This window comes from Phaenicophaeus curvirostris, chromosome 3, assembly GCF_032191515.1.
Source record: "Phaenicophaeus curvirostris isolate KB17595 chromosome 3, BPBGC_Pcur_1.0, whole genome shotgun sequence".
NCBI lineage: Eukaryota > Metazoa > Chordata > Aves > Cuculiformes > Cuculidae > Phaenicophaeus > Phaenicophaeus curvirostris.
In genome coordinates, this window is record NC_091394.1 from 44,165,944 (window position 1) to 44,179,682 (window position 13,739).

Below are 13,739 nucleotides of genomic sequence, written 5' to 3' on the forward strand. Positions count from 1 at the left end.
AGGCTCATTTCATTCCAGGGTTTTACTATGTGTTGTGGAAATGTGTGTGACACTGACCTTTAATTAAATCTCAACCCTAAAGGAAACCACTAAAAACCTTGCCAGATTGTGCATACAAGTTTAAAGCTACATTTAAAGGGTTTAAAGAATTAACAAAAATCTACTTTTTAGTGAATGTGTTCTCTAAGATATTTGTCTCCATGTAATCTGTGTAGAAGGATTTTCAAAAGTATCAGTAGTTATTGTTCTTTCTTTGTACAGTCAGCTTTAAAATACAGATGTTAAGCATACCACCTGACATACAGTTTGTATTATCGACATGCTTCCTTTTATCCAAGTGTATTTATTCAGTGTTTTTTGATTAGGTAAAAAATGTTCCACACTGAGAAATATGTACTTTAGACAGAAAACAATTCAACAGGACAGCACCACACACGTGCAGGGCAAAAGTTCATTCTTCACGTCAGAGAGCTTGTGTCAGGTAAAAATATAACTTGGCCTCTCGTGACGTCTCCTCAGGTGACGTGAAGCAGAAACAGCCAAGCCATATCCAAGAGCCTTTCTGCTGAGAAGACACCTCTAGGGGAGTCTCCTGCCCAGGTCCCACCAGGAAAGGAAAGGACAAGTCAAGGACTGGAAGGAAAGAAAGGGAAACCAAGGGAGATATTGGGGCACCTTCTTCAGTGTCCTCTTTCCTTCACCTCGACCATCCCACAGCAGACGTCCCTAGACAGGAGGAGAGATGCCTATGGAGAGCTGAGAAAGCAGAGAAGGAAAGTCTTGCTGACACCATGGAAAGCACTAATAAAAAAGGAAATATTCTGATTAATTATTTAAGTATGCAGTGCTGACTGTGTGTATCCTACATAATTCCTGTGGTTAACAGATATCAATACTGAAATTTTTTACTTCTTCCTTCAGACAATAAATGACCCTGTAAGTAACATAAGCACTATAGTAAACAACACCTCAACAACAGGTTCAATACTCAGGTGTAACTATACTTTTTCTGTACTGATACCATTTTTATGTTCAACACTTTACACATACACACAAGGTATAAAGATCTTGGTAAATCAGAGCAAATCCATTAAGTCCCATACAAATACTCTCAGGGTTTTTTTTGCAGTTGATGCAAAACAGTTGTATTACATGCCTTGAACATTCCCTGCTCATGAAGCGAAGAGTCACAAGTTAAAAGGCAGACAAACTCTCTAACAGACCAATGCTGTACCTTTAAAAATGTCTACATTTAAAAAACACTTAAAATTGTTCCTAATGGTACAGCTCTAAGTTTTATTCTGTTTGTTCTTGACATATTTTTTGACATCCATTCATATGAATAGGAAGCCAAAGCAGTTATTTATTTTCCTCTCTCACTTACTGTTCATTTTCAGTTCAATGGCTGCAAACATTAATTCCAAGTTGGTTGGCTTTAGATCACCTTCTCCCTCTATCACTTTGCAAACCTTCTTGGAAACTTATTTTGATCTTAAAAATAAAAATCATAACAAAACATGCTTAAAATAAATATTTGTTGTTGAGTTAAATGTGAATTCTTTTTTTGAGTACTTATTTTGAAGAATAAAGTAACAATATTGGCTCCTATTGTTGTATCGTTGTACCAATTTTGAACACATTTTTTGTATACTTATATTTTACATAATTTCTGTTTAGACATAGAGGGAGAGTAATTTTATTCTAGTCTAATGATGCTTATTTTTTTTAACAAACCTGGTGACGATTATGCTCATGCCAATATTTTACTTCACGTAATAAAATAAAGAAACTTCCTTTCGTTGTGTGTCTTTACATGCTCAGGAAACATCACTGGGACATTTTCCTTGTGATAACAAAGCATTCAGATAGAGAAGTGAACCTGAAAACTACAGTAACAAATGGCAGTAATACCATTCAAAACAAATTACAAATACTGCCAGACGCAGAGAAGTGTTCAGCTTGCCTCCATACAGTAGTCATTATTCAAGTACGCAGCTAAGACTGTATCTGTATTTTTGTGAAGATGGATGTATTCTCTTTCCATTTTTTCATGTTACATAAATCCAGGTTGAAATGCAAGAAGGAGTTTTAATTTCTTCCTCCCCTTTTTACCTCCATCAGAAAAGATATGAAATCATTTTATGCTTGAGCTAATACAGGCGCAGGTACTCGAGGTCGTATTTTAACATTTTTTAGCAGGAGTTGAAAAGTTCAACTGAAAAGCTTCACTGGACTTTATGAAGACAAAACATCAGAGCATATCATATTTGCTCTCAATCCATCTCCTAAACAGCACTTAGCTTAGCTAAATTCTGACTCGACCCTCAGGCTTTTTAAACATATACATTAGACTCAAGTGTGCCTCTCTGATAGCACCTTATAGCTTGTGAAATTTCAGGAGTTTCAATGCTGAGTATATACAAAATGGCTCTGTTTTTAGAACTCCTACTGAGAACAATTTTACCTCTAGTCAGCCATAGGCTTTCTCATATGATCAGGTAACAGCTTATACAAGGACAGGCTGGTAGAAATAGGTCGATTATTCTCTTTTTGTAGAAGCCTCTACAAGCTTACTGAAAGAAACCCATCACATGTTCTGGCAAGAAAGGCGATGTATTCTGTCACACTTGTTATGGCGCAACTGGAAAAATTAATTAATAGCTAACAGGGAAATCTTACTGGCACATAAGGAAAAACTTTCACCTGAACAACAGCTATGATTAATTTTTTCTTTTTAGTTAATCTATTTAAAAATGAATCAGCACAGTGCAGATTTGGATGTGTTGGAAAGCAATCCCTTCTGGAAATGGCTTCTTAAACCTTAAATTAAGAAGGCTTCTGCAGGGTTACTCCAGAGGTCTTTCTAGCGCACTCATCCCCAAACAGTATTCCAAGACCTCTTCTCAAGTACTTAAGCCAAACAGGGTTTCTACAGTAAGCCCTCAGCTGACTTCTGTTTTGTGGACTTGTCCCACCTCCCCCCAAGGGCCTTCCAAACTTTACAAAATAGCTTCAATTCTATATACTGTCAGTGACATGGCATTCACTGGAACAATGCCCTATTCTTACTTTGCGTCCACAGGAACACTATTATGCCGGCTCATCCAATACAATGGGAACACATAAACAGAAGTTAAACATATATATTTATGTGTACCCTCCCCTGACATGTTTTTTGTGGCCAAATGACCTCTCATGGGATTTTTGCATACCCACCTCTCGTATTTTCAGTACAGATAATATAGTAATAGAGTGGAAGTGGCTTGCAGTTACGTAACAAAGCCAAGACAGAAGAGTTCTTGTTACATGAGACTCAAACAGCTACGAAGTCTTTTGTATACTGGAGTTCATGTGAGTCGATTGCTTTTGAAACACATCAGACTAAGCCTTAAAGCTCCAGTCCACAAAGTTAAGTTTAGAAATAACAGCAGTGAATGTAGCTGTGTTTACTTATCCAAAAGAGCAAGGGTGAGAAAGACAGACCTGTTCTTATACCACCTAACCTCTCCAAGCAATGTTAAGACTTCACATCAGACGAAGATGAAAAACCAACACACTGTGTTCTTCTTTCCAGTGGCTTTTGATTTGGCCACAATCTGTGACTCTAGGTATAGAGGTGGAGGAAGTAAGTCTGCTTGTTTAGATAGCCATCACCTTCCCATTATGTCCTACCGCTTGTTCCTATCTCTGCTTTATTCTTCCCCATTTTGTGTTCCTATCTCTGCTTTATTCTTCCCCATTTTGTGTTACCCACCCTCAGTTAAAACCACAAAAATGACCTGCACTAAAAATAACCCCTCTACCTCATTTGGTCAGCCCAAACAGTTTTACCAGGACACAGATGAAGGCATAGCGCAGGAATAAAAATGGGAAAGCAGAGTGGATAGTGATGGGGAAGGGGTGGAGGAAAAGGCTTAGCCTGGCAGGGCTGCTGGAACAAATGCACATGAAACTAGACAGTTTGCATTCTCAGTAGCAATGCAATTCAAAGACTGATGACTTGCTTAAAATATAAAGCCTGTGGAGAAAAATAATTGATATTGGAAGAAAAAAAGGTATCACATGCACATAAGCATCTCAAAAAAGTAAATTAATTACAATGTCAGTCGGTCAGGAAAATGCCCTCCAGTTTTGAAACCCACTCATCAGGTCTCAGTGAGAACCCACCGTTAACAACACTGGAAAAGTCTGCCCAGAAATAGCATGCACTGACCCAACTTGGTCAGTCTGCAAGTACAGCAAATAAAGAGTGCTCTGACCAAATGAGCTCTCCTGATAGAAGCAAATGCCTGGAACTCCCCTAAGAGTCAAGCTGACTGTCAAAAGTCAGGACTTTCTCCTGATTACATCCTCAAATTCCACAGAGCAGCCCTTCAAAAACTGATTAACAAATATTTTGTTTTAAATTTCCCTCTTAGTGTCTGGAAGCATACAAAGCAATATGTTTTTACAAAAAAATAACCACCTAACTTTACTATTTGCAAATAAATTTCTGTTGTTTCCACTTTGGAAAGGGGAAAAGGAAATGAAAACTTGGATTTACTGCATACTTTTTAGCTCTGTATTCCCCCCAGGATTCAAATCCCTAAAATTTAGGTATTTTCACATGGATCAGGAATGGTATTAGCATAACATTTGGCTGTACTTATAATATAACAAGTGTGCTGTTCCTAATGAGTACAGAACCAAAAAATAGGAAGATATACCTTTCAATATGATCATCCTTTAAATTAAAAACATTGCAAGATACATTTCAGCATTACTTCCCCTCAAATCCACTCCATCAGGAAAGTATGTACTATTGTTAATGAGAAAATGAAAAGGGAGTTGCTTCTCCTTTCTATAGAATTTGCTATCATGAGCAAGGGAACTAATGAAACCTGATTTCCTCAGATCTGTGTCCATAGTTCTTTAAACCTCTCACTAGCAAAATAAGCAGCTTTGCCATAACTTTCCTCTTAAGCCCGTCTTAGGAAGACCAAGGCACAACACGTCTCCCACAGGCATGCAGGGTGCCAAGTGATGGCACTTGCTATGGGACTCTCACATGTACCTCCTTACTGTGATAGCTGGGAGATGCCACCAATACTTCAAAGCTACTCACCTGCCAACCTACACTTGGAGAACTTTAATGCCACAAATTTGAGATAAGCTAGTTTTATTCTCCAAATCCTCTTTCCATTTCCACGTGCTTGAGGGCCTACAACTAACAATCCTATGATCTGGATTTTTCACCCCTCTGTTAGCCATCAGATGTTCTAGCTCTTGACTGGATTAGAACCTTGTACAAAAACAGGAAGAGACTTATATTTCCCCCAGCCTTTTTTTTTCTACTTTTCGGAAAGAAAATGTTAGCTCTTGTCTCATTAGGAGACGTGGATAATTCTCCACCAGAAGAACATAATCACGTGCATCTTGCTAGGATTTTGACTTAAAACAATCAATACGTGGAAGCACAAGGCAGTTTTGCATACTCTATATTTCTGTCTGATACGTTATCTGAAGAGCACCCTTTAAGAACATGCACTGTTTAAGAGAAATTAACACATCCATGTACACACTAAGGCTATAACAAGTGTGGATAAGTAATGAAGTCTTTACATTAATTCAAGACATGATTACAGAAGCTTCAGTTCTGGAAAAGAAGTTCTGGGGCTTTCAACCAACATGCCCGTAGGACCTTTGTGGCAAATGTGAAAGACCAACTGACAGGCCCTCATATCTTGCGAAGTCTTCCAGATTTTCAGAAGTTTTTTACTTGAACATGAGGTGATCCATGACACTGAAAATACTGCCTTAAGTACCTGAAACTGGGCAGTTATAACCCAGTGTGTTTGCAAGATTGCGATCCTTAAATTCACTGTTGCAGAATATCCCAAACATGTGGCCCACCATACAACACAGAAGAGAGGCATTTTCTCCTCAAGTTCATTTCCTCCCTCTGAAAAGTCAGGCAAAAGAGTATGTAATTACAGATTTTTAAATACTAAAAATTGTATTCAGCTCCCTTTCCCCTTCAGCTTGGAATGTTTTCAAGAGTAAATATACCTATTTTTCTTCATCTCCTCTTACTCTCGATGCTCTCCTCTGGACCCCATTTGTGTTCTGTTCCCCAAACTAGACACAATACCCCAGCTGAGGACTCACCAGTGCCAAAGAGAATGGCATAATCACTTCATGTCTTTTTGTACAGCAGCCTTATGAATGTATCCCAGAATGAGTTAACTCATTGTCTGTGGTCCAGTACTAGAACAAAGAATTTTTCCTGCACTATAAGCAGTTTTTTTGCATCCTGTATGCTCTTCCATTCCCTTCCCTAGAGGGTTTCTGTTTATTCCCGAGAGGCTGCCAAAAAGGGTAACTAGTTGGCTTGTTGGATACAATCAAGTTTGACAGACTTAAATGTATAGATTTACTATTACCAAGATCCTGTATCAACTTGTTCTTAATGCTTTGTACTGTTAAAAAGCCAAAAAGTGAAACAGAATTGAAGTGTGTACTAGTCACAACTGATACAGAAAATATGAGGAAAAGTGGCAGAGGTTTAAAAATGAAGAAAAGTCAATCCAGAAAATCTCTTAACAGTAAAAAGATGCCTCCTCAAGTAGCCACTCCTTACTATTTTTGCTCCTTTAATCGTAATCTACAACTCTTTTTCCCACAAACCACAAGTGCTGAATCATGTAAGACCTAAACTGACATAAAAATAACAAAATTCTGCTACTTGCAGCATTTCCCCAAGGGAGATCAAAAAGTTCAAAACATTTTCTCTCAGTGACACACAGCATTTGGAACTGCAGGGAAAAAAAAAAGTGGTATTTTTAAATGTTTTATTTCTCTAATGAGAAGGGTTCCAAACAATGGTATTCTTTTTTGGATAAACCAGATGAACTGTAGCAAACTATTAAGGAAAAACAAGTAGATTTGAAAGCACAAATATCTTTCGTGGTACTGTAAACACTGACTTTCCAAAATCAGGCTGAAGACCAATTTCTTTTCCATTTTAAGAACAAAAATAAAATGTGTTCTGCTTCTGCACAGAAGAAAATATTAGTCATGGTAGATAATTTTAAAAATGCTTTTTTATGAGGGATACATGGCAGCATAGCAAATGAGAAGACATGTCATTACACATGAAAGAATAAAAAATAGAATGCAATGGATTTTTTTAACAAACTAGTCAAAATGTATGACAGAACTGAAAACATCAGAGAAGAGTAATTATCATTAATAGTACCCTTTGGGCTCTACTAATGTTGGTACAGAGACCTTCAAAGAATCACAGAGTCAGAGAACAATCTGGATTAGAAAGGACCTTAAAGATCATCCATTGCCAAACCTCCACCGAGGGCAGCTTCCACTAGATTAGGCTGCTTCATGCATATTCCTTTTACCTGCATTTGCGTCCAAATAGATTATATAAAATAATCTACTATAATTCTATAAAATGATCAACTCAGAGTCCTGGAAAAAGCAAAGAAAGTTAGGAATTATTAGAAAAAAACCTAGAGAATGAGCAAGAAAGCAAAATGCTACTGTATAAATCTACAATGTGCCTACACCTTGAATCCTATGTGCAGTTCTGGTCTCTCAAAACAAACAGGGTCTAGTAAGACTGGAAGATATACGGAAGTGTAACAAGAATGAGTAAAGCTATGGAACAAGTCCCGTGAGAGTACAAATTAAATAGACTCTTTAAGGTAACTATTTTGAAGGATATGATATGTAATGAGGAGGGCAATGTGGGAAAACCCAAATATTTCTAACAGACAAACCAGGGAAGATCAGTAGGTAGCAGGCTTGGAAAAAAAATGGGGGGGGTGGGGGGAGAAGAAGAAAATAAAAAGGAAAAAATCAATCAAATGGTACTTCCTGATAAAATACAAAGAATTCCTGGGAAAAAAAATCCACTGAAATTATTAAATACAGAATTATCACTCCCAGTCAAAAAATACCTCTGCCATAAATCTCAGAGACTAGGACGATCAATGTGGGAAACGTTACTATGTCCAGCTGCACTTTCAGCCATGGTCAGAGATCAGATTCGGAGCTAAACGAACCCATGATACAAGCTGGTACAGTTTTCTTATGGTTTTATTGAGCTGCGCAAATCAATTTGAAGTAAATTATCTAAGACTCTGCATGAAACCTTTCCTTCTGCACAGAAAGTTATGCTGGTGCAGCCTACTGTTCAGCAAGTCTTTTAAAGATATTATTATTAAAAAAAAATCACAATATGAAAATGAATCACAGTGATTATTGAAAAGACCTACTGTTCACAGCTTAATAGCATCCAGAGAACTGTCACTTATCCGAAAAAGATTTTGCTTATTTCAAGATTTGTGCCAATCTCTAACCTACACAACTTTTCCCACCCCCAAGAAAATCCATAAAAGTGCTCAATGACCTCCCAAATATAAATTTAACAGGGATAAATGATCCCCTTGTTTTGTTTTCAATTGAAAGGATTTGAGATTTTGATATTAATATCACTGCATAACCGGAAGCTCAGCTGCATGAATGCTGTTCATGCAAGAATATTAGCAATGCATTTAGGTCCACATATATCTATACATTTAAGCCATTGCAATATTAGACCCTAGAGAATAGCTGTTTAGGACAAATTCTGTATTTATGAAACATTATACTTCCTGCAGGGTTTCATTCATTAGTGAGAAGAATCAAAACCTGCTCTGTAGAAATGAAGGCCAAGGACCAAATGTAATCCCATGCTTCTTCAAAATACAGTGAAAATCCTCTGTAGTTTAAATGGCTGGCTCTCAGAAACTTCGAGAGCCGTCTTCCCCTACTGACATAATTTTTAATCCATACAATTGTTTTTAAATTATGATTCCTGACTTATGTATTCCCTCACTGATTACTCTTTTCGGTCCACACTGCCATTAATTAGTTAGCAAGTCTAGTTTGCTGTTGTTAAAATCTAGACAGAAATTCTGCAGTTAATGACAACAATTAGAAATGGTAATTTTGGGTGTGGAAAAATAAATGCTCTACTGTTCTTTTAAAAGTATGTTATTCTAAATAAGTAAGTCTGCTCTTCTCAAAAGGAAGAGGCAACACCAATATCCTGAGAAGGAAGGAGAAGCTAAAGTTAGAGGATACCTGCCTGCCAGAAAGAATATTCTCACATCAGCATTTAAGGCTACAGATCCTTCCATGAAGCCTTGCTCTTCTGCAGTATCTGCTAGGAATCTAGTAATTAATGACATGGTTTCAGCAGCAAGTGGAGATACCAGACTTCTTCCTCTACCCAATAACAAATCAGAAGTGACTGTGTATTTGTTGCATAGACTTTTTCATTTGCATTTCTCCCCTATCTTTTCTTTTTCCCTGTAGTTGTGAACTCCTCAAGGCAACTGGCCATTCACAAAGGCACTCTGGAGCTGACTGACACCCAGGTTCAGGTCGAGCTTCTATTCCCATCAGCTGCAGGCCTGCAGGCATGAGGTAGTTAACTGCCTGTACAGAGGGAAGTGAGGATACACTTTCCCCTATTTTACTTCACTGTTCTTTGCCTTTTCTTGTTTTCCTACCTGACAGTTCTTAAATTTGATATTATTTAGCTCCTGTGAAAGAAAGTATGTGGGTGTATGTTAAGAAAAGAATGATCTGCACAGCTCTGTCACTTAACATCCTATGGAAGTGAGGGTGGACGTGATCAAAAAGTGTTCACCAAATTAACAGAGCTAAGAGGGCTTGCATATCGTTAGCCTGTTTTATCTTGCTAAACAATTTTGCAGTTCAAAACAGGGGGACAATTACTTGCATTAAAATACGCTTAAGTCCTACTGACAGCAATAAGAAAACTCAAATGGGAAGAATTGGCAGAAGGGTCAGAAAATGTTTACTTTTAAAAGATTTAAAAGGCAAAGTTAATCTCTAACGTCGACATAACAGAGAAAAATTCCAATATTCTTCTTGCCTAAGGATAAATATCCTTTCAAAACATCCAGCATAGGTTTTTAAAACAAATACTAGTGGATTAATTACAGGAGTGCACTTTAAACCAACCAAAATTCATCTACTCATTTAAACCAAGAAACCATACTCTGCATGCTTCAAGTGACAGCTGGTGGGCCTACAAGCAGAGGTAGCTTTGTTCCAAGAAATTATTGCAAGAGTTTCCAAAGTAAAAGACAATATAAACCTAAAATCATGTTGTACAAATTACATTCTCCTTCTGGCTCCTTTTAAAGAGAAAGTCCTAGAACTTGACTAGAACACTCAAACCTCTTTAACTACATAGAAACACACTGAATTAAATAGGTGGCAAAACAAAACCATAAACATTTTATGGAAACTTTTAGCAGTTTAGCAAATGTATATTGCTCTTGCCTTTCATCTGCTTTAAAGTCCTATTTACATTTATCGTAAAGAGCTTCTTAGATACTCAAGGGAAAAAAATTGCTCATAACTTTTTCTGGATGTCAACTTACTTCATTTTATGCAAGGTATACATACAGACTTCTGTTCACAGTTTAGCTTGTTCTATATTCCTCAGCTCAGGTTGCTGCCTTCTGTAAACAAAATACCCATCCCTTGATGCTGACTACATAGACATTAAAACCAATAATCCACTGTAAGCAGAAACATAGGTATGGAGGTGATCAGAAAATATCAGTAAAGGTCTAAGCTAGCAACCCTCGATACTGTTTCAGAAATTGAAGTTAAAATCTCATCAGATGCTGAAGAAAGGAGACGTGGCTCTTGGCTGTTAGGCATATGAATACCAACTTCTTTGAAATTCTAAATAACTGTTATTGTTTGAGTAGATGACATCCTCTGTTCCATAGGTCTCCCCTGGCTTCAGTGACAATATGCATGCATACAGTGATTCGTCCCTGATCTGCACTTTTTTATTATGGCCAGTGAAGTAAAAAAAAGATTTCCTCTGAGTAGTAAACACATTACTTTTACAGAGTGCTCAAAAATGGCAACAGCAGTACATCAATCTGCTATCTTTGGCTTAAGAGATTAAAATTATTAATTGATAATGAGGACAATTGTGAAACATACTGTACTATGTTTACCTTTTCTCTGGCTGTGATGGAAAAATTGTTTTAATGTAGTTTATGAATAATGACAATTCATTAAATACACTTCTTCTGAAAACTGTCAGTTGCAAAAGTCTGAAACATCATCATCCTTGGACTAATTGGACAGCGTGTCTTCAGTAAAAGTGTGGTTACCCTTTGCATATATTTACATTTACTTTTATTATAATTCAGTTTGATATACACATCAGGGAACAAACAAGTGAAGGTCTTAGAAATGTTTTTAAGTGTAGGTTAAGTCTTGATACATTGGATACTAGTTTGTAATTAAATCTTCTAGAGATTTCCCTGCAGCTCAGTCTAAGTGCTAAAAATTTCTAGAATGTCTTTCCATTTCTTCCTTGAAGGAAGACTGGGAATCAGGATCAGTTTGGTATTCTAGCCAGGCTTTTACACTTTCATCAGGCATCAACCCAGTGACCAATACTATTCCCTTCAGCTGTTTTTCTGAATCTTACTGCCTGGGACGGAGAAGGACTGCTGCCACCCGCACACAGCAGAACCGCTTTTGGAAGATCACTCAGCAGCAGCCACGAGTTGCGAAGAAATACAGAATAGCAGCTCCGCAAAGCAACCACAGTTTAAAATATATCAGTGTGCTTCACAGACCTGTGGCTGGTACAAAGATAATGATAGTACAGGCTTTAACCTACTGCTTTCCCCCTTCCTTAATTTAAAATTAGGGTACACAATGAAAAATATCTGATGAAAAAACACACTAAAGCTCATACAAATGATCCTGTAATACATCGCTGGTTCCATGACGAAAATCAATCACTCCTACTTAAAATGATAACTCAAGTTGTTAGTCTTCCAAATATAGATGTAAAAATATTTTTATCCTTGCTAAGTGCAACAGAAGTATACAAAGTTTTCAGCTACAATTGTAGCAAAAAAGGACAGAATATGACACATTATTATTAATTTATACTATTTGACTGGATGCTGGATTGACTTTCAGAAAACCTCCAAATAATTTGTATTCAGAGGTACAAAACTTGAAGTAACATCAGTAAATGTCAACAATTTTGGAGACTATGGAAGCAATTTAAGTTTTAGTTAACAGTAATAAATATATAGGAAGATAAATAATATCTTTCTAGTTTCACAGTTGAGGTCTGTGGTGTGTGAATACCACTCCACTATCTGAGAAATCAGATTCACAATATAAGATAGCAAACATTCAATTTGGTGTTACGATGACGACATAATATTGAATGTAACACTACAGCAGATTCACAAGCAGCACTGTTCGCAACACTTTCTCAATTAGTTGTCTTTTCAGATTAAAATTATTTCACATTGTAAGCTACACAAAAATACATTCTAAAAAAGGCAAATACATGCCAGAAAGGTGAACTTTTTCTGTATATTTCAGAGTTGAATCTGTTCTTATAAATACTGAGATAGGAAGCTCTAGAAATAAACATAAAATTTAATACCTGTTTCTGAATATATGTTGTATGTGTTAACTGTGGATAATTTGTGATTATGCACAGGACTTCCTATGGCTCCCAGTTTGTGTACTTCTACTGTTAATTGTTGGGGGCCTAAGTAGATCCCCGAGCTCCTTTCCTGGGACACAAATTTAATTATTTACTTATCGGTCTAAACTGTTAATGGTTGTGGTTCAGTGAGTTTGGAACAAGGCAAGGAAGAAATATGCTGTTACAATTTTATTACATGGAATAGTGTTTTACTAAAGCAAAAAACTTACTTTATTTTTATACTTGAACATAAGGAATTCCTTCATCCCAAAGCAAGCACCTCCCAAACATAAACCATTTATTTTAAGCAAGAAATCCTGAGCCTTGCAGAAAAGTTGTACTTTACACAAAACAACTTTGATTTTAAGCCCCAGTTGCGTTTTCAGTAAAATCAGAGTATTTATTAAAGAGTTAAAATAAAGGAATTAAAGAAAATAATGGTAGAATTTTATACTTTTACAGTTACAGTATGTATTATCAATTTCAGTGGCTTGGGTTTTTTTTGTCTTTATGTGTCTCTTTTCCTTTTCTCCCCAGAATTGCCCTATACTTGCTTGTAGCATGATCCCAGTTTTAGTTTTGCATTTTTGAAACTACACATTTAGCATAACAACTGATTATTTGTGAAAGCTCTACTGGATTGACTGATTCATCAACAGCAAACAATGCTTACAGAAAATAAGAGTAAGAACAAAGTAACACGTAATATTGAAGTACATTCTTGATCTCACGCATGAAATGTTTATAATTTTCTGCTTTAACAGTGACTAATCAGAATATGAGGGAATCAGTATGCCAATTTAATGAAAACCAGACACACGCTACATCTGTATGAAAACAGGTATTTCATGTGGAAGCAAAGGTATTGCTGGGCATCAGCAGAATCTGTTCTTAACACAAAAAGATATCAACTTCAGTATCTGCTGTTAATTAATAGTTACTGTACAACATAAAAAGAAGCGCTATCACAACAAAGAAATTTCATCTGTTACCTAATTGCTACTTCTCCCCAATACACACCACTTATCAATACCATTCCTCTTGACAATTTTAGCCTTTGTGTGACTACTGAAGAGTTGCCCACAGCCACATTAATATTTGCAGCATTTTTAGCTGTCCACTTCTACCAGTCTTTTTCATTAGTTTTTCAGATGGTTTTAATTCAGCATAGCAGTAA

General features: G+C 36.7%; 1 protein-coding gene across 2 annotated transcripts in view; it reads right to left on the reverse strand.

Moving 5' to 3' along the window:
• The window catches only part of GNAL (G protein subunit alpha L), a 203,736-nt gene that overhangs the window by 108,015 nt on the left and 81,982 nt on the right, over window positions 1-13,739 (reverse strand). The window lies entirely within an intron of this gene.